The following is a 21758-nucleotide window of genomic DNA, read 5'->3' as shown; positions in this document are numbered from 1 at the left end:
ATGTAAGCTACAGGATGTTTGAGTCCATCATTGGCTTGTTGTTTCAGAACCGCGCCTACAGCATATTCAGAGGCGTCTGTCTCTACCAGAAAGGGTTTTGTAGTATCAGGCTGTCTCAAGATGGGTTCTTGAGTGAACATTTCCTTAAGTCTTTTAAAGGCGGCTTCTTGAGAAGAGGTCCATAGAAAGGGTGTATTCTTTTTGATTAAGGCCACGATTGGTTGAACAATGGCTGAAAAGGAAGGAATGAATTTCCTGTAAAAGTTTGCAAGGCCCAGGAAGGATTGCACTTGTTTAACAGAACTGGGAACTGGCCAGGATGTTATAGCTTCAATCTTGGTTGGGTCCATAGCCACCCCTTGGGTTTGGCTAATAGATGATGTTCCCTGAGTCATTGTAACACGGCAGAGACGTGATCTTGATGCTGTGTTGGGTTCCTGGAGTATACCAGGATGTCGTCTAAATACACAATTACATAGAGGAACAACATGTCCGAAAAACCCGATCCATAAATCGCTGAAAAACAGCTGGAGCGTTGGCAAGTCCAAATGGCATGACCAGATACTCGAAATGTCCAAATGGTGTTCGAAAATGCGCTCTTCCATTTGTCGCCTTCCTTTATTCGGACCAGATGGTAAGCTCCCCTAACGTCCAACTTAGTAAAAATTACCGTGCCTTGGAGTGCTTCCAAAATGTCTGATATCAGTGGTAAGGGATATCTATCCTTCCGGGGACATTGGTTTAGACCCCTGTAATCCAGACAAGGTTGTAACTCCTTTGTGTCTTTCTTAGGTACAAAAAATAAGGATGCTCCTGCAGGGGACTTGGAAGGACGGATGGTACCATTAGCAAGGTTGGTATCCAAATATTTTCGCAGGGCCGTCTTTTCTGGTTCTGATAGGCTAAACATCCTACCAAAGGGTATTATGGCATTTTCCTCAGTGTCGATAGTGCAATCTTCTGGTCTGTGTGGAGGCAGGGTCTGCACAATGGCCGAGGAGAAGACGTCAGAGAACTGTTGGTAAATATCTGGTATTTGATTGACATTGGAAATGGTAAGAGAAGAATTCATCCCTCTATCTGCCTTGGATACTTTTGATTTGGTGACAGACGTCAGACAGTTCGAGAGGCAGAACTCTGAGCCCAAAAACAAAGAACCGGCAGCCCAGTTGATATAAGGATTATGTTTGTTTAACCAGGGCATGCCAAGGACCACTGGATAATGTGCGGCTCTGATTATGTCGAACTGTATGGTTTCTTCATGGTGGTGGATTGAGAGCATGATCTTCCTGGTTTGTTGGGTGATGGGTCCAGAAGATAGGGGGGAACCGTCGATTCCTTTGACTGTCTGAATGACATCCTTAGTTTCTCTGGGAATATCGTGTTTAAATACCCATTAATCGTCCATGAATATCCCCATAGCACCACAGTCTACCAAGGATAGAACTGTCTGTGGTCCTCCATTGGAAGGGAGTAGAGTAACCTCAAGGACCACCAGGTTGCATCTTGATGCAGGGTCCAGGATTGGAGGGATGGAGTGGTCTTGGGTCTCCCGAAACTGGGCTCCATTCAGGATCGGGAGCTGGCATTTCCCGAACGCCTTGGTGGTGCTATGGGACAGTTCCTGACCAAATGCTTATCCGAAGCACAGTACATGCACAATCCACTGTCAAATCTGTGATTTCTCTCCTGTGTTGAAATTGGGCCCCTCATAGCTCCCAGTTGCATGGGTTCAGGTTCAACAGGAGGGCTTTCCTTTGCAGTAGGAGCGAACGGAGACATCTTGGGAGGGGAGCTTCGGGCTCTTTTCCTTTCTGCCTTTCTTTCTTGAATTCTGAAGTCAATTTGCAAGGACAAATCCATGAGGGCCTGGAAGGAGTTTGGACGTGCTATTCTGGCTAGCTCATCTTTTATTTCATCATTAAGGCCATGTCGGAACAAGGTGAAACATGCCTCATTAGACCAGTCAGCCTCTTTGGCAAGTTGTTTGAATCTGGTAATGTAGGATAACATATCCTGTGATCCTTGACGGAACTCTAGCAGTCTTTCTTGTGCGGTATACACCTGGTCCGGGCGATCAAACATCTCCTTCAAGGCCTTAATGAAACCATCATAATTACCCAACCCGGTATCTCCCGCAGAGACTAGTGGGGTAGCCCAGGCCAGGGCATTGCCGGTAAAATGGGCTATCACAAATCCCACCTTGGCTCTAGGAGTGGAAAAGTAATATGGCTTGAAGGTGAAGTGTACTAGACAGGAGTCCAGGAAGGAGCGGAGTGCCTTAGGGTAACCATCGTATTTATCCACTGCTCCACTCGTAGAAGCGCTGTCCTGATAGGCCGAATCTCGGGACAAAACCAGTTGTTTCAAGACAGCGTTTTCTGCCTTTAGATTCTGTACCTGCGTGGAAAGTTCTTGCATCCCTCGTAAGAGGTCTTGAACATTAGGATCCATCTCTGTAGCCTTGTCAGACAGTCGTCGTGTCAAAATGTCACAACTTGATTGTGGACTCACCTGTTGAGGCTTTGTGAGCTTTCTCTTTGCAGATTCTGGCTGTCCGCGTTTCTTGGATGTGCGGGTCTCGTGGAGGTAAGGACAGGCTTCTGATGCCACTCTGACGGTAGTAATGGCCAGAAGTACGGAGTTCAGGGGCGGTGCAAGGGCAACCGCGGAGGATCAGTCCTGGAAGGAGTATCAGGGGAGGCGGAGTGAAGCGGCCGAGGTCAAGGATCCGGAAGACTTTGGATATCCTGGAGCAGAGGTAAGCAGTCTAAGGGCAACCGCGGAGCAGTCCTGGAAGGAGTACCGCAGGCGCAGTGGAACACGCCGTGGTTAAGGATCCGGAAGGCTTCGGATATCCTGGAGCAGAGGTAAGCTGTCTAAGGGCAACCGCAGGAGCAGTCCTGGAAGGAGTACCGCAGAGGCAATGGAACACACCGTGGTTAAGGATCCGGAAGACTTCAGATATCCTGGAGCAGAGGTAAGCGGTCTAAAGACAACCGCGGAGCAGTCCTGGAAGGAGTACCGCGGAGGCACAATGGAAACAAGGATAGTTTCTCTGAACGAACACTGGGAAACAGCAATCAGACTAGGACTGTGAGCGGATTGAAACATGCCGAACCCCAAGGGCTGGGCGCTTATCTAGCCTCGCTAGAAAACTACACCGCTGATCAGAGAGCAGTGTCCACCATATTGGGAGGGGGTGGAAGGCATTCTGGCACATCGTTGTATGGACCAGGAGGTCCAAAGGGGGCAGTGGTGTGGTTTCATGACATAGATAACTAGGCTCTTGGTGGCCCCAACTCTTAACACTGGGCCAGGCAAGCCTTTCTCGAATCTTCCTTCGCTCTCAGCTATTCTTATTCTGCTGCACCACACTTCTAGCCCTTTCATTCACGAGGTCCAAGTAAGCGCATCGTAGAACATCCAGATTCTATATATTCCTATATTTATATACATTGGTGCATCGCCTGCAATATATTTACTATGCAGCCAGGCTTATGATTACTTTGTGTACTTGCGTTACTGTGTCTGTACAATTGAAAAATGGTCTTGCATTTTCTTCTGTGCTTCTTCGCACATGCAATCTTCATTTCGCTCCCAAAATGTTGCTTACTTCATTCACTACTTTGTCATCAGATTCTATAAGGTCTAAATTCTTACTTCGTTCACATCGCTTCCGGGTATGTCACCTCTGCTTGATGTAACGTCACCAGTCCTCTCTTTCATTCATTTTCACATTTCTTCCGGATCTTCCTTCAGAAGATCGTCATTTCTACACGGATACATATAGGGGTTTCTCAATGGATACCTTGTTTCAAGGACTTTTCGCGGTATAGGTATCCTCACTGGTATTGTGCATGCACAATTTCTGGTTGCCAACATATAGGCAGAATACGGGCAAAGCTTCTGGTACAGGCACTTGGCTCTTCTTCTACACTCCCCCCTCTGGGCGATTCATTGACCACTCTTCTAATAGTCTTCACATCCAGACATCCTCGTCTGAAGAAATGTTTCTTTGGCGTCCATATCTTTATTACTCCCTTCAGGCATCCTGCTGATTTCACATCAGTGCTACCCCCAACAAGAGTAGGATAAGCTCTGAGTATAAAAACAAAGACAGCGAGAAGCAGTCTACAGGCATTGACAAAACACAGGACCATGTGTCTGGCCAAAAAGAAACTCAGTGAGAAACGAATCAGGTAACTGCTTCCTTTTCCAGTCGTCAAAAAGGAAATCCAGATCGGGCATTTTTCATTTATAACCACACTTTCTAAAGTCCAATTTCAATGAATTCCTGTGGCTCAAGAACAGTTACTTTCTCACTCCTGCTTAAATATCTATAAAGAGTGTCCGGGGAGCCACAGTCCAAATGCACACTTGCATTTATTTAATCAGCAATCTTTGCATCCTTCTTCCTCGTCATCGATCGAGTCTGCACATGCTGAACTGCTTCTTCTTGACTTGCTTCTGAATCGGGTGGGGGGTTCCGGTCTCACCAGCATATGGCTTCACGTCGTAAAAATTTACCCAGGTGCACCTTTCATGAACTTTTTACTGCCTATGGAGTAACATTCTGCACAATGAAAGGACCCCTAAATCGGGCTCATGCCACTTCCTAGTGAAGTTGCGGATCAAAACAGGATCACAGAAAAAAGAGTTTTGGTACAGTTAATTCTTTGTGTCCGGTTACTGAATGGTCTGCCCTGAGACTGATACCCCTTACGCTTGAGTTGTTCTGAAATGACAGAGATGCTAGCAGTCATACATGTTAAATACGCTGTTAGCTCATTTCCTAACAATTCTGCAATTGTCTGGGCAACACCTCTACTCCTCATTGGAGGTGATAGGGGCGTTCTCATTCACATTCCTGTAAATAACTCAAGGGGTGTGAGGTGGTGGTCCGACCCGGGCTGATTCCTAAATGCATATAGTGCAAGGGGCAGATAGTACAGCCACACCTTCTTCAGTGTCAATTTAAGTTTAGTGATTCTGACTTTGAGAAGACCGTTCAGTCTCTCACATTTTCCGTTCACTTGCGGGTGATAAGCAGAAGAAAATGTATGTTTAATACTGAGCAATAGACTGATTTGTTCAAATACTTCATTTACAAAATGGGGCCCATTGTCAGATCATAGCACCTCACATACTCCCCATCTAGGAAAAAAATCTTGAACTAAAAACTTTGCAGCGCAAGTTGCATAAGGGTGTGTACATGGACCTGCTTCAATCCATCTCGAAAAGGGACACACTGCCACTATCATAAACCTATATACACTACATACTTGCAGCATATCAACACCGTCAATATGTACATTCTGAAAAGGACCATTTGGTCAAGGAATCACACCTCTGATTGTTTGCAATAAGTTCCCAGCAGTAAACATTTGACACATGATGCAATTTACTACATAAAAGCAACGTGTTCTAACAAATTTGGTACACACCAATCCTCTGCAATAGATACTGCAAGGCTTTCCCTAGTTACTTGCGCAGGGTAGTGTAGCTATTCTAATGCTACCCTTAATAAGGCTACAGGCATCACCGGTTTACCAGTGCTGTCCTGCCACCAAAATGCTTCAGAGGGGGATAAAGAACACCCCCTCCGTGTCCATAGCTCCTTTTCTTCCTGCGGGGCACTGCCTTGAACTTCCATCAACTGCGTTCTTGACAAATGATTAAATTCTTCATTTACAATCAATAATCATGACCATTTTTTCCTTTACATTAGGAGTATCAAAACTAAAAATATGCAAACCTTTTGGACGCTTCGTCTGCGGCTTCGTTCCCGCATGAGATAAAGTCAGTTCTCTTAATATGTGCTGCACATTTCAATATTGCAATGGCTACTGGGAGTTGTAGTGCTTTAATAAGCCTGTCCAATAATAAATTGTGTTGCACTGGAGTGCCGTCGATTTGAGGTAGCCCCTCCTTTTCCAGCGTGCTAATCCTGCGTGCACGGTTGACGTCACATAGGCAGAGTCACTGTACACCATCACTTCCTGCCCTTTGTGTTTCTCGAGCGCGACTATAAGCACCACCAATTCTGCAGCCTGTGCTGAAAGTGAGACAGTAGTCTTGCACTTGCAACCACTTCAAATTACCATTAGCTCTGTGCCTTACCACAGCTGTACCTGAATGCCTTTCCGCATCATTTGGATACATTTTTGATGACCAGTCAATAAAGAGAAATTCCCCCCTTGCTAGAGCATACTCCTTTACCCTCGAGATCTCATCCTAGAACTCGTAATTCGAGCAATCATGCACTTGTTTGTCCTCTGTCACAGGTTAGGCTACAAACGTGGCAGGTTCACTATTTTACACCTGACTATTTTGATCGCTGGATTCGATATAACTACCTCATATGCAGAAGCCCTCTGAGATGTCAGTGTACCCTTAGGTTTCTCTAAAACAGCAAACAAAGCATGCTCAACAAATAAAGTCATGGAACACCCCATCATGATGCTTGTAGACTTCTCAATGGTGTACGCGTCTGCTGCCAGCGATTGTTCGCAAGGAAAGTGTCCTCTCATAACTGGATCTAAAATCCCACTATAATATGCCAACGTGTTATACCCCAGTGTGGTTCTCTGTGTAAGCACTGCTGTCATAACTGTTCCATTCGTGTGCAAAAACAAAAATAACTCCTCAAAATAATTGGGAATTCCTAAAACTGGAGCTGTACAAATTGCTTTCTTCACCTCCTCAAACCCTTCCCCCATTTCCTCAGTCCATTCTATTTTCTCATTATTCACTTGGGCTTTCTTTAAAGCCTGCAAAAGAGGTCTTGTGTATGAACTATAATCAAATACCCATGCTCTAACATAGTTACACAATCCCAAAAACTGATGCATTTCCTTTAGAGTGTGTGGTTTTGGTGTTTTCATAATCACCTCAGCTCTTATAGGTGTAACCTTCTTTCCCTTACGTGAGATTAACTGACCTATGTACAACACCTCTTCCTGGCAATATTGTAATTTCTCCTTGTCTACCTTGTATCCTGTGTCTGCCAAAATAGCCATTAGCCGAATTGAATCTTGTCTACACTCATCTTCTGTCATGCTACCCACTAAAATATCATCTTAGTACTGCAGCACAACGCTTGGCAAATCAATATTGCTGAGGTCCATCTGCAGGACCCTATTTGAAATAGACTCACAGTACCCTTGTGGCAAACAAGTACTCTTCAACTTAGTCTGACGAAACGCAAATGGCGTGAGGTCTTATGCAATGGGATTGAGAAAAACGCAATCACCATGAAATATCGTGCCTCTGTGGAAATACTACATAAAATCGTCAAAGAATTCGGAACTAGAGGAAACTCTGCCTCTACACTCTGGTTAATTGGTGTCATGTCTTGAATTAAATGCCATGATCCCTCCTTTCGATTTTTTCATAGGGTACACAACAGTATTACACAGTGACTCTGACGTCACCAAAATGCCCTGTTCCATCATAGCTGATATAGTCTTAAAAATACCCTCAATCGCCACTTGAGACATTGGGTACTGCCTTGCTCAAAGTAAAATTGCTCCTTTTTTCTGCTTAATCTTAACTTCTCCCATCCCCCTCAATAGGCCAACAGCATAAGGGCCTGTAGTCCATAAAGAGGTTAGCACTTTTTCCATATCTTCATCAAAAAATGCAGGACGTGGTGTCACGCTCACCTGATTCCCACGGAGGCGCAGGTCTGGCTTCGAGTGCTGATGCTTCTTCAATGGTGAAGCGCAGGACTCTGAAGATGGACTCACTGGCTCGCAGGAATATTCCCCTGTGCGTGAAAAGGGAGTATTACCTACCGACGGAATAATGCTCAAGCCTCCCACTCCCTTCCAACCCTCCACGATACCCTTCCTCGACTCCCCGTGAGGTCTCACCTTAGGGTCTGGAAGGATGAGTTCTCCATCCTGCTTCTAATGCAGGGGCGCGTTGAAACCCAGTTACTTCACTGGATTGAGGTTTGATAGGAGTTCAAATAAGCTTGACTATTCTGGTAAGGCGCTGTAAGAGTTCTGTAGCAAGTTCAAAAGTTCAAGCTTAATAATAATGTTCATTGTCTTATTGCAGCAAGCGCTAACGCTTATGTCTTTTTCCCCTTAGGGGCCGGGGTTTGGGATGCCGGAGATATGGCGCCGACCCGAAGTGAAACGTGCAGTTCCAGTAAATGACAGGTAAGTTCTGGATGAGCGTTCGGGTAATGTCTTTGCATTCGCTCATTCAATGTCTTTGTCTTTTTCCCCATAGGGGCCGGGGTCTGGAATGCCAGGAAGCGGCAGGACCCGAAATGAAATGGGAATGACCCAACAGGTAAGTCTTAGAAGGAAACTGAGCTTTTCCTATTCCCTTCCTTCTCTCACCTTGTGTTCTTGTCTTTTTTCTCTCTAGGCTCTGGGAAGTGGCTGCGGATCCGGATGATCGCTGCTGAAGATGGAGGTGCCCAGGAAAGGTGAGTGAAACGCAGCGCTGCAGCGATCGAAGCGAAATGCTTTTAAAATTATGTCTTCCCTTTCAGGATCGTCGGTGTGAAGTCTCCGTAATGCAGCTTTAGCAGGTAAGGTCTTCTTTCTCTCCAATTCTCTCTTAGCAGGTGACCCAGGATGCTGACACGGTGAGCGTCCAGCTGCGAGGAGCAGAACAACGCGAAGCGTGAGTTGCTGATCGGGCGTGGTTTAAATAGCTTTGGAAGAAGTTCCAGGTATGTGTCCTTCCACCGATCAGGTATGTATCCTTCCCCGACCACACCCAGGGGAAAGTAGTTCCACAGGTAAAGTAGTTCCATTCAGGCTCTAGAGGGCCTGGATGTAGCAGCATGGTCTGCATCAGCTAAGTGCACCTTAAAACACTTGAACACATGTCTAGCTTTATGAGCCTGGCGCCTAAGGCGCCAGGACAGGGGTCCAACATGAGTCTGGCGCCTAAGGCGCCAGGACTGTGTCCAAAGGGCCCCAGCTTGGGCCCGCTGGCACTTCCCGGGGGGAAATGATGCCTGCCTCTGGGGTTGCTGGGTCGGACCTGGCTCCTTGGAGGTAGGCATCATGACACGTGGCCGCACTCTCACCATTCTCTGTGGGTTTTCCCTTCACTCTACTCTGATCCAATATGTAATACTCATCTTGAATATTAATTCGTCGTTTGACGGATCATCCCATAACATATCTTCATCTGTGACGTCAGTCAATCTATACCCTTCCCCAATGGCAATTACCATTCTCCACGGCGTGCCCTCGTCATCAAATCCTTCAAGCATGGCTAATTCCCCTCGCACTATAGCTGCGTGCAGCTGTAAGGGAAAATATCTGTCCCCCCTCTTCGTCCATAGGTATCTGTGGCCTGAACAAAAACGAATCTCATCAGGTATCCTCGTAATCTTTCCCACTAAGCCGGGTAGCCATGTTAAAAGAATGTGCACCCCATGAAGGAAAACCTCTAGCTCTAATGGCACTCCTCACAGAGCTATCTGCCCTGTAAACGCCATGATAAATTCACGCACGTTTAAATAATGTAAAAGGAACTCTACTTGTAGCTCCAGAGAAGCCTTGCGCATTCATGGCATTTCTCGATAATGAAAACTTTCCCTCCATTATACAAGAGCGAGTTGCCCCAGTGTCTACTAAAAAAAGAAAAAGAATTGCCTCCTATGATAACATCAACCCTTGGTTCCTCTTGAGTATTCAGTGTCACCGATAGTACTGCACACATCATGTCGCCCTGTGAGCTGTCCTATTGTGGGTACATGTTTATTCCCGTACCTGTGAAAGGTCTTCCTCCCATGACGGTGACACCCCCTACTCTAGGAGTCAATAACTGTCCCATGTTTGCATTGTGCTGTATCTGCATGGGTGCGTGCTGTGACTGCCCTTGCAGTGGATTCAATGGTGCTTGCCGTGCTTGCCGTGCTTGATTCACTGTCTGATAATGGGCAAACCTGTCCCTATTTTGTGAGCAATATGCTGGAGAATAAGCTGTCCCCCCTAGTGAGAATTGCCCTTTCTGTACATACCTTTGGCTCCTACATGTTTGCACAATGTGCCCTGTCATACCACATTTCCAACATAAAGGAGGAAGTCTTCTGATTTGCCCTACTTGCATATTTTATTGTATTTCTGCATATTCTGAAACCCGCTTTGGTTATTTTGAAAGCTACCCTGATTATTCTGGAAACCACCTCTTCCTCTGAAACCTGTACCTCTGCCTTTCGGCACAAATCCATTCCCTCCTTGATCTAATTGACGTTCATTACTCACCTGTGACATACCCACTGCTTGCTCCATTTCCAGCCCCTCTCAACTTGTCAGTACCGCTCCTTCTATTACGTACTTTGATCATTTCTTCTGGACTAACTTAGCTTCCTCAAGTTTCTTAGCATCCCCTTTCTTGTTATTTTTCTCTTTCAGCAGTCGGCAATGATGCGCGATAGTCAACTGTATCCCTGCCCATGGCTTCGCTTCCATTCCCACTAGTTTCTTAAGCTGTGTCTGTACCTGTTCTGGTAACCCCTGACACAAAATGTGGTAAAATACTGGCACTGATTTCCCCCAAGGCTCCTTTGTTTCCAAAGTCCACTGTTCCTGAATGCTTTGAATATAAGCAAGCGGATCCTCATCATCTTTCATCTTACGCGCCATGATTGCACCCATATCTGACGTATTAGGTTACTGTACCCTGAGCGCTTTCCAGACAGCTACCCGGCAATTTTTAAATGGCTCTCTGTCATGAGCTGTGTGCTGTGCTGTGACACTCAAATAACCTGCTCTCGTCTAGATATCATTAGCTCTTTCCCCAAGAATAGCTGCTAGGAGACCCTTAATGTCCCCTAAGGTTAACATACTTCCTCCTGTCGTCTTTTCTAGCTCAAAAATCAATTTTCTTCACCCACTGTTAAACTAGGGAGTTTGCATCTCAAATTATCCTTGTCCATTTGGGGCCAAGGGATATACTGCGGTCTGGCCCCTCCTTTCTCCAATAAGGGTAATTGCGTAAACCCAAATCTGCAATCCGCTCCCATCCTCTGCCTACTCATAGTAGGGACAATGGTTCCCAATTGCCTTCTACCTGACAATGACCTCAACCTTCTCACATATGGTGGCGATTCCCCCCTCTCACTATGCAATCTTCCTTTAGGTCGCTCTGGGTATGCCATGTGGTCTAGCATCCTATCTTTAGGTTGCTCTAAATCTGACCATCTTACTTCCTGTCCGTCTGCAGACATCCCTCAGGACCGCATACACTTTCTCACTCTTCCTCATGGAAGGTTTCTCTGTCTTCGTCTGACATATCTAGTCCCCAAATAATATGGCTTTCATCTTTCTCATCTCTATTTAAAGTCAGCCTGTCCAAGGATAATGCTCTATGCTCGAGTCTAAACGTGCTTCCTTCCTTGCCTCGTAACTGGACACCTGTGAATCGATCTTCTTATCCCTTACTTCTCAATTCACTTTTTATTCTCATCACCTGATAAGCTTTATCGATTCTATCTCTGATGCTTCCTATCTTGAAGTTCTCATCTAGGTTTACCCTAGATGGTCCTGGTATTGTTCCTTGTGACGGAAGGAACTTCTCTATGTCACCCTGTTATATTACTGGACTTGGTTCCATCAACTCTTTCTCAATGCGATTAATGTTACGTGCCCTCTGTCTCCTTTTTCGTTCCATTTCTTCATCTAATTCCCTTTGCTTCTTCGCTTTTTCGCTTCCCATCTAACTCTATCCTCCTCTTGTCTTTTCTTTCCCTTCTCTCGTTTGTTCTACGCACTTCCTCGTCTCTTCATCATTGCATTCTTTTGTTTTGTTATTTCTGTTCTTCTTCCTCTTCTCTCATCTTTTCTAGTCTTGTTCTTTGATTGCTCTCTGCCTGTAATCATCTTTGTTCTTCTACCCTTTCTTCCTATCTTAGTTGCCCCTCCTGATACTTTTGCTCTCACTTTTGTCTACTCTTCCCTTTATGCTCATCCTCTTTGAATCTTTTCTCTCGATCCTTGTGTTTTCTATCCTGTTTGTCTTGATCTTCCCCTTGCCTAACTTCCTTGATGCTCTTCCCATCAAGTTTCAGCAATATCTGTCCACCCATCCATTCGTCCTGTACGAGCGTAAACTTGTCAGCTTTATCCCTTTCTCCTTTCCATCTCTTAATCACTCATTCTATATCCGCTTTATCATTCACTCTTCCCCTCTTTATCTTGTAGGATCTTAGAGGTCTCCTCCTTTCCTTTAGTCCTTTTTCTTTCTGGACTCTCGTCACTGCTATAAGCAGGTGGTTCATGTATCAGATTACTACATCCTATTCCTATTGCTGCTTTTAATTACCTTAATGGATACAATCCTTCATCTTTTGTACTATCACCATTTATTTCAGGCACGGTAAGGGCAGCAGAAGGCTCGGCACCTTCCTCCCTGCATTGATTAAGCATCCAATCCTCAGGAGGCGGATCTTCTCGTTCCTCCTGGTATATTTTCCAAAGCTCTAAACTGGCCAACCTTTTCTCCAATTTCTTTCCTGTGCACGCAGCATGCAAGTATGTGGTCATGTCCTTCAAAACGGTGTTTGACAGCGATCCCCCTTGTGACCTTGGCATGAACATTTTGTCCGTGGTACCCTTAACCCATTCCGCACTATACTGTTTAAGCTTGGAGGCGTGTTTTAGCAGTTGCTTGCAAAGATGCGTCAGTGGAGTAACATCCCCCATTTCGACAAGTCTCAATTGACTGTCGATACTTACAGTTACTTTGCACAAAATAAGTTTCAGAAAAACAAGAAATATGAACATGCACCAATAGTCGCCGCTCAAAGCCTCTAGTTTACAATTTTACTCCAATCTACCTACTTTGTCCGGCAATGGTTAAAACAGGTAAACAATAGCCTTTTGGTCTTTACTCAATACAACCTATCCTTGTCGCTCTTCGACACTTCACTTTTTCCTATACATAAAATACACAAACAGACAAACCAGTCAACTTTCAACATGTACTTCCTCAGCACTCTACTCCGATAGGAGTGTGAATTATTCCCTCTCACAGACCTTGTCCGTGTGCAGCCTAGTTTACCCACTTGGGTTTTGGAATAACTCCTTTTAGACTCTGTAGGACTCTGGGCTTATCTTGATGCTCCTCATCATATATTTACTCAACCAACCCCCTGTTACACTTTAATATTACCACAATCCCCTGTTCTCACATTATTTGCCATTTCCCTCAATCTACTCACCATTTGCCTTTCGGCTCCTGACGCTCGGGATCGTCTCCTCCTCCAACCAGCCACTTTCGCCTTCGGTCTGCTCAGCGCCTGTGGAAACAAGGAGGGATTTCGTGAAAGAGGGGCCCATCGCACATGTATTTTCTTTACTTGTAAGTTTTCTATCTCAGCCGCTCTCCACAGGAAATCTCTAAGAGTTTGCTGGTCGATGGGCCTTGATAACCATCCTCTGCTACCAAGTGAACAGGTCCTTTAAGACAAGGTAACAGTATCTGAGATGGACGGGGATGCAGATCTTACTCATACATTAATAATCAGACCGACTCAGAAAGTTGGCAAAAATCAAGGCTGTTTTAATTACAAGTCTTTAAAACAGGGAGTACAACGGAAATCAACGGACGCTGCACAGAATTATCTCAATGCATTTCATTAAAAATAGTCCTTTTATGCTAAATATTCATCATGAGTGACGTCAGGATGCCTGGCAAAATAAGAAAACCTACTAGGAGTTGTGGTCAGTTAACGGGGAACATCTCCATATACTTTCTCTGGGATACAGAGATGTGATTGGGTCTTTAAGATCAGGTGGACAACTAAGCCCATCCCAAGTGCAAGTCATCTTCTGTGTCAGTTGTTAAGACGGATTTCCGATCGCGGCGGTCAAGACTAGGTCTCAAGAGGGGTGAGGTTGACTGAAAACCCGCAATGAGCACACAAAGCAAGGACTCTTACAAATTACTCCAAGCAGGTGTTATATTAAAAAATATATACACATTTATTACACGGCCTTTGTAACATTGACCGTAGCGAGAAATCACAATAAAACTGAAGTAAACCAACACATACAAATCTAATACAATATATATACAAATACAAACTAGTCTAACGATTTAGATGCACGAAATGTGTAGACCACCTAGATGGGGAGGAAAACAGGCAGTGCGAATAATAATTAGACCCTAGTCCGCCTCAGAGGCACCTAACTAAAAGGAAGTCCAAGCCCTACGAAGAGTGGAGCCTTGTGCTCAAAAGTACCTGCACACGCTGGTGCCGACGGGCAAAATGGGAGTCTCTTCGAGGGAATCAGGCAGTTTAGTTCGATGACCAAATGAAGATGAACAGAGCTCCGCGACTCAAGTGCAGCCTCCACTGTGGGCAGAAGCAGAACGCGAGTACGGAAAGGCGTGCTGTTAGACACAGCGGGGAAAAGCTATGGGCTACTGCAGGAGGGCGACCAGTTCCTAGCGATGCTACTCACCGGTCCCTGATGCAGGCAGACCCAGGCTTCTCCGCGTCAGTTTCGGTGCTGGCAGGTTCAGATACGAGCAGGGGACGTCTCGGCGTCGTGTAGATTCCGCAGCAGCAGAAGTTGAGTTGAGGACGTCCCAAACGCAGTGAACCCGCACAGTTTGTTACAACAGCAGGGCAACGGAGCGGGCGTGTGTATTTCAGCCAAATGTACACTGCTCACTTCAGACCTGGGAATGCCAAGTGTACGAATCGTGTGAGAGTGACAAGGACTCGTAATACAACACAATCTGACGGCGGTTACAGAGCAAGACTCGTGGGTAGGCTGGTCAGTCTGCTGGATGGCCCAGAGACACTTCCGAAGGCTTACATGCAGCAGATGGTGAAGATGCCGAGAATAGTTGTTCCCACTATTCCAAGGGGTCGAAGTACCCGTACAGGCCTTCTCGTTCGAGCAGAGGTAGAAAGGGTTTCACAAAGCGACAGCAGTGCAGAGGAGCAGTCCTTCAGCGGGTCACCAGTGATTCCTCGGTTCAGCCTCTTAGTTTCAGGATACTTGGCTCCTGTATTCCTTTGTTTGTGAGAACTCAGGAGATCGACCTGGTAGTGGTGTTCCCAGCCCCCTCTTATCCACGGTTCCCTTCGCGCCAAAATGGAGGGGACCCAATGGGAGATCCGCTCATAAAACACTCACACCATATGTGGACCTATCACGGACCACGGGGGTCCCAGGCATTCACACCACCCTAGACTCTCTGGCGCCCAGGATGTGTATTGGGACCAGACATCCCAGCCCACATCCTGGAGACACACACAAGGCCTGTAGAAGCCAGCAAAAGCATCTGTGTTTCGCGGGAAAGTACATGCCCAAATAAGGAAGGCCCCGGGTCGGCTCGACCTGGGGGAAGGTGAAGGGGGCAAGACGGTCAGCGGACAGGACAAAGAGCCTCGTGGTCTGGCCATTTTGGGAGCCAGGCCACCATTTTGGGCTAAGCGCGGGAAACGCGCTTAAACGCCAAAAGGAGCTCAAACACACAAAGAAACGATTGCTGCCACCAGTCCCGTCCGTGATTCACTTGCACCGTTCATTATCAATCCAAAGAGAGTATCTAGGGCCGGTAGAAGACTAGAGACCCAAGAGAGCAGTAACTTAGCTTACAGTGCCCTCTTGTGTCATGTTGCGCGAAAGCTGCAACATGATAAAGAAACTACGGAAAACAACGTTTCCCGGTACTGACTGTCTTAAGGGCATGTCAGTTTCCCTGTAAGAATGGAGCGAAAGCCCAGAGGAGTGCGGCAGAAGGCTGCACTTCTCTGGCAAAGTCTAGATCATGGTGAAAACAACAGCAAAAATTTTAAGGGTTGCCACATGGAAGGAAAATTACCCACAGTTAAGAAATCTTTCCTAACACTCGCCCCTCCCAGACTATGGACAGGGGGAACTAATCCACCCCTGGATGAGTCTCGTGTTCAGGTCGGTTAAACATTCTGGACAACCCATCAGCATTGCTATGTTGGACACCTGGCCTATGCTCAATAGTGAAGTCGAAGCCTTGTAGACTTATGGACCACCTAAGCAACTTTGAATTCTCTCCCTTCATGTTCATTAGCCACTTTAAGGGCTTATGGTCAGTTTGCACAGTGAAGTGGGTCCCATACAGGTAGCGCCTCAGCTTCCGTAGGGCCCCCACAACAGAGAAACATTCTTTCTCCCCTGTGGACCATCTGAGCTCTCTGTCCTTAAGCTGGCGACTAATAAAACCAATAGGGTGTTCCTTACCCTTCTCGTCTACTTGCGATAGTACAGCTCCTATCCCAGTGTCAGAGGCGTCCTTCTGCACAATAAAAGGTCTTTGATAATCAGGGGCCCTGAGGACAGGGGCCTGGCACAAGGAGTCTTTTAAGCCATTGAAGGCCTTCTCACACTCGTTGGTCCAAGTTACCTTCTTGGGTTTCTTCGGAATAGTGAGGGCAGCTATGGTGCCATAGTCTGCCATGAAATTGTGGTAATACCCCGTGAGTCCTAAGAAGGCTCTCACTTGGGTCTGTGTAGTGGGGATAGGCCAGTCTTGTACTACTTGTACTTTACTGGGAAGAGGCTGTATCCCACCTACTTCATGTCCAAGGTAAACCACTGAGCCTTGTCCAATCTGGCATTTACTAGCCTTTATGGTCAAGTGTGCTTTCTGAAGAGCCTGGAGCACAATCCCGAGGTGTTTCACATGGTCTTCCCAGGTGGCACTGAAAACTGCTATATCGTCCAGATATGCAAGACAGAATTTGTCCAACCCATTCAACACATGATTCACAAGCCTCTGGAAAGTGGCAGGTGCATTTTTCAACCCGAACGGCATTACCCTGAATTGGTAAAGGCCGTCTGGAGTAGAAAACGCTGTCTTCTCCTTGGCATGTTCTGCTAAAGCTATTTGCCAATAGCCAGCAGTGAGGTCAAACATGCTGAGGTACTTGGAGGCACCCAGAGTATCCACCAGCTCATCTGTTCGAGGCAAGGGGTGTGCATCTGTCTTGGTGACAGCATTCAGAGGCCTGTAATCCACGCAGAACCTCAATTCAGAAGTGCCTGCCTTTGGAACCAAAACCACAGGGCTGGACCAAGGACTACTAGAGGGTTCAATCACCCCAAGGTTTAACATCTTGTTGACCTCGGTCTTAATGTAAGACCATACTTTGTCTGACATCCTGTATCCCCTACTTTTGGTAGGTACACTGTCTCCTGTGTCTATGTTATGTTTGCACCAAGGTGTCAAACCAGGCGACTGTGAAAACAGGGGGGAAAACTGCCTAAGCAAACTTTTCACTTCAGCCTGCTGATTAGAAGTCAGGTGAGGGGCCACTCGGACACCCTCAAAGGAGCTATCTGAAGGACCGCTTTGGAACAAGTCAGGGAGAGGTTCAGACTCCTCTTCCTCAACATCTGAAGCCAGTAGCAGTGCTGCGATTTCGACTCTTGGGATGAAAGCCTTCAGCCTATTTACGTGGAACACTTTTGGAGCCTGTCCAGGCTTTCCAAGGTCCACTAAATAGTTAACCTCACCCAGGGGCTCCACCACTGTGTAAGGGCCTGACCATTTGTCCTGTAAAGCTCGAGGCCTTATGGGATTCATGATCAGGACTTGCTGACCAGGTGTAAAGTTGATGAGAGAAGCTTTTTGGTCGTACCAATGTTTCACCAGCGCTTGTCCTGCCTTCAATTAATCACTAGCCAAGCACATCAGAAGTACCATCCATTTTCTGAGCCCCAGCACATAATCTACTACGTTGGTGGTAACAGGGGGAGTGGGCATCTCCCATCCCTCTTTGACTATGGCTAAGGGTACCCGTACAGGATGACCGAACAGATGTTTGAAGGGGCTGAAGCCAACACCCTCCTGTGGTACCTCTCGGTAGGCAAACAGTAAGCATGGTAAAAGAAGATCCCATTTTCTTCTCTAAGGTTCTTCCAGAGCCCCAATCATGCTCTTTAACGTTCTGTTGAAACGTTCCACCAGACCATTGGTCTGGGGGTGGTATGCAGAAGAGAACTTGTAGGTGACCCCACATTCTTTCCACATAGCCTGCATATACTTTGGCATAAAGTTGCTGCCTCTGTCAGACACAACTTCTTTAGGGAAGCCAACCCTAGTAAAGATGCCAAGTAACGCTTTTGCAACTGACTTGGCAGTTACAGTTTTCAATGGGATGGCCTCAGGATATCTGGTAGCATAGTCGACTAGCACCAAGATAAACCTATTGCCTGAGGATGTCTGCAGGTCAAGGGGACCAACAATGTTGATCCCTACCCTTTCGAATGGTATTCCCACAACTGGGAGTGGTACCAATGGAGCTTGGATTGTTGAGCCACTCTTACCAGATAACTGGCAGGAGGCACATCTCCTGCAGTGACTTTTTACTTGCACCCCTATCTTGGGCCAGTAGAAGTGCATGGATAACCTTTGTTTGGTCCGCTTAATACCAAGGTGACCAGCAAGGGACACTTCATGCGCCAGCTGCAGGAGGAAGGGTCTTACAGCAAGGGGAACCACCAAACTCCTATGGTCTCCTTCTGTAGACTCTGTGGGCTCACTATACAGGAGTCCACCTTCCCAATAAATCCGATGCGTCCCAGGAGGTTCACCCTCAAGCTGGGAGCAGGCTTGTCTCCTTAGTCCTTCCAGAGATGGACACTCACGTTGGCCTTTACTGAATTCTTCCCTGTCAAGACCACATTCTACTAACAAGTCTTTTAGTTCAGGATGGTCGCTGGGGTCAAATACTTCAGGCATCGCCACCTCCTCATCAGGCCTGGCGATTGACCAACTTCCTCCACCGCAGTGGTAGGCGAGTTCGGGGGAATGTTCTCTTTCCCTCGTCCTGACTTTCTTACTCCTTTCGCCTTGGGTTTCCCCTTCGGCTGGGGCGGCGTATTGGTCTTGGCCAATGCTGCCCGTGTTTGAGACTGTGTGCAGGGTCTGTCGGCAGTGTCTCCTACGAGCCCTAAAGCTCTGAGATTGTTGCCTAACAAGACCTTTCCTGGGATGTTTCTCTGAATGCTCACTGGAATACTGACTGCTGTACCATTTAAAGTAAGATTTACAGGTATTACTGGAAACATGCGAGGTGGGCCGTCAGCCAACTTAGTGGGCATCAGAGTAGCTCTGGCAACTTCCTCTGAGTCTACCAAGGTAGAATCCACTACAGTTCGACTGCACCCACTAAGAGCTGGAGTATCCACTCCATTGATCAGCACACCGTCTTTAAAGTAGTGCTTGGTATTATCTGGAATCCTAGCATAAGCCTCTGCGACTTTAGGCTCCCAGGAACACAGGAAAACTAAAACTACCTCAGCTTCTATCCCGCTGGGGAAGGAGTCTGAGGAGAAGGATGCTCCTTTAATCTCTTCTTCCTCGTAGGAGGAGAAGGCCAGATTAGCGGAGTGGACCCCCAAAGGTTTAACCTTACATCGGGGATCCCCCTTCACGTGGTCAGTTGCTCCACAAGCAAAACAAGATCCATTGGATATGTTTTTCATAGGGAGGCTTACTGTAACCAGAGTTCTGTTTCGGAGGCTGACCTCCACTACCCTGTGAGTTCTCTTGTGTCTTACCCTTATTTTTCTTTTTGTGGCCCTTTTGAGAAGAAGATTTATCAGATTCTCCACCCTCCTTATCTTTGGACTTTTTCCCTTCCTCCTGCTTACGAGGATGAGTTTTGTCCTTATGGGACACTCGATGTGACACCCATAAATCTGCGCCAATGGCAAGCTTCTTAGGATCTATCTCCTTCGAATCGGCCAAATGCTGCTTAAGCTCCGGGGAAGAAGATGCAAAAATATGTTACAGCATGACAAGACTTATCATGCCTTCAAAGGTAGAAATCTTATAACCTTCGACCCAGCCAGTCAAGTTTTTTAAGTATTCGGTTACATAAGATACCCAAGTACCACCTTTTTTCTTATACCCTCGGAATCGTTTTAATATTGGGCAGGAGTCTTTCCAAACTTTAAAATGAGAGTTTGCTTTAACATTGCGAAATCCGCTCGCTCAGCCTTCGACATTTCCATAATGGCACTACAGCCAGAATGGGGCAGTCTGCTGAGTAACCAGGCAAACTTATCAGCATTGTCAACTTGTTGAACTTCGCATGCATACTCAAACGTATTCAGCCAGTCCATAATGTCATTCTTTTCCTCATACACACTGAGCAGATCTTTTGGAAACCATGGATGAGAGGAGGCCCCAGACTCATGTCCAGGACCCTTGGATCCATTTGCAACCTGAAGCTTGGCCAGTTCCAACTGGTGATCCCTGTCTTTCTGTTTTTCGGCCTGTTCGATTCTTAGTTTGGTTATGTTGAAATCAAGCTCCTTCTTCCTAAACAGCAGCTCTTGCTTCTTGAATTCAAGCATGGCCTCCCCATCAACACTGGCAGAGGAAACATTAGACATCTCATCCTCCCTTTCCTCGTGGTCGCGATGGACCAGTGCAGCGGCAGAACCGTCAGTTCTACCAGTGAGAGCAGCCGCACCTCCTTCCGCACTGTCCTCAGAAGTTATAGCGTCAAGCTGCGCGTCTTGCCACGCCACGATTCTTTGGATCATATCCATTTTGGTGCCTTGAGAGGAGACACCTCTCTCCGCACACATCTTTTTCAATGTTTGGATTTAGAAGCATTTAAAGTTAACAAGGTATTTGTTTCCATACTGTTAGATAGGACTATGGCCTTTTAAAAGTTATACTATGACAATTCACTACGTGTCCTGGTAGGAATAACTTGAAATGCCTTCGCTCATGCGCAACACTGGATACCTTCAGTCGTATCCCACCGCTATACACCAATTTGTTAAGACGGATTTCTGAACTCTGTCCTGGAGGGGCAGAGGTTCAGAAGGCCAGCCTAGTTTCTTGGAACAGGGTAACCTCTGGACAAGCCAGACCAATCAGGGTAGCGATCGCGGCGGTCAAGACTAGGTCTCAAGAGGGGTGAGGGTGACTGAAAGCCCGCAATGAGCACACAAAGCAAGGACACTTACAAATTACTCCAAGCAGGTGTTATATTAAAAATATATACACATTTATTACAAGGCCTTTGTAACATTGACCCTAGCGAGAAATCACAATAAAACTCAAGTAAACCAACACATACAAATCTAATACAATATATATACAAATACAAACAAGTCTAACGAGTTAGACGCACGAAATGTGTAGACCACCTAGATGGGGAGGAAAGCAGGCAGTGCGAATAATAATTAGACCCAGTCCGCCTTCAGAGGCACCTAACTAAAAGGAAGTCCAAGCCCTACGAAGAGTGGAGCACCCCATCACAATGCTTGTAGACTTCTCAATGGCGAACGCGGCTGCTGCCAGCGATTGTTTGCAGGGAAAGTGTCCTCTCATAACTGGATCTACAATCCCACTACAATATGCCAAAGGGTTATACCCCAGTGTGGTTCTCTGTGTAAGCACCATTGTCATAACTGTTCCACTCTTGTGCAAAAACAAAAAGAACTCCTCAAAATAATTGGGAATTCCTAAAACTGGAGCTATACAAATTGCTTTTTCAATTCCTCAAACCCTTCCTCCATTTCCTCAGTCCATTCTATTTTCTCATTATCCACTTGGGCTTTCTTTAAAGCGCGAAAAAGAGGTCACATGTATGAACTATAATCAAATACCCATGCTCTAACATAGTTACACAATCCCAAAACTGCTGCATTTGCTTTATCGTGTGCAGTTTCGGTGTTTTCATAATCGCCTCAGCTGTTTCAGGTGTAAACTTCTTTCCCTCATGTGAGATTAACTGACCTATGTACAACACCTCT

Source organism: Ambystoma mexicanum, chromosome 4q (genome assembly GCF_040938575.1).
Source record: "Ambystoma mexicanum isolate Mex_15411 chromosome 4q, UKY_AmexF1_1, whole genome shotgun sequence".
Lineage (NCBI taxonomy): Eukaryota > Metazoa > Chordata > Amphibia > Caudata > Ambystomatidae > Ambystoma > Ambystoma mexicanum.
Note: the sequence above shows the minus strand (reverse complement) of the source record.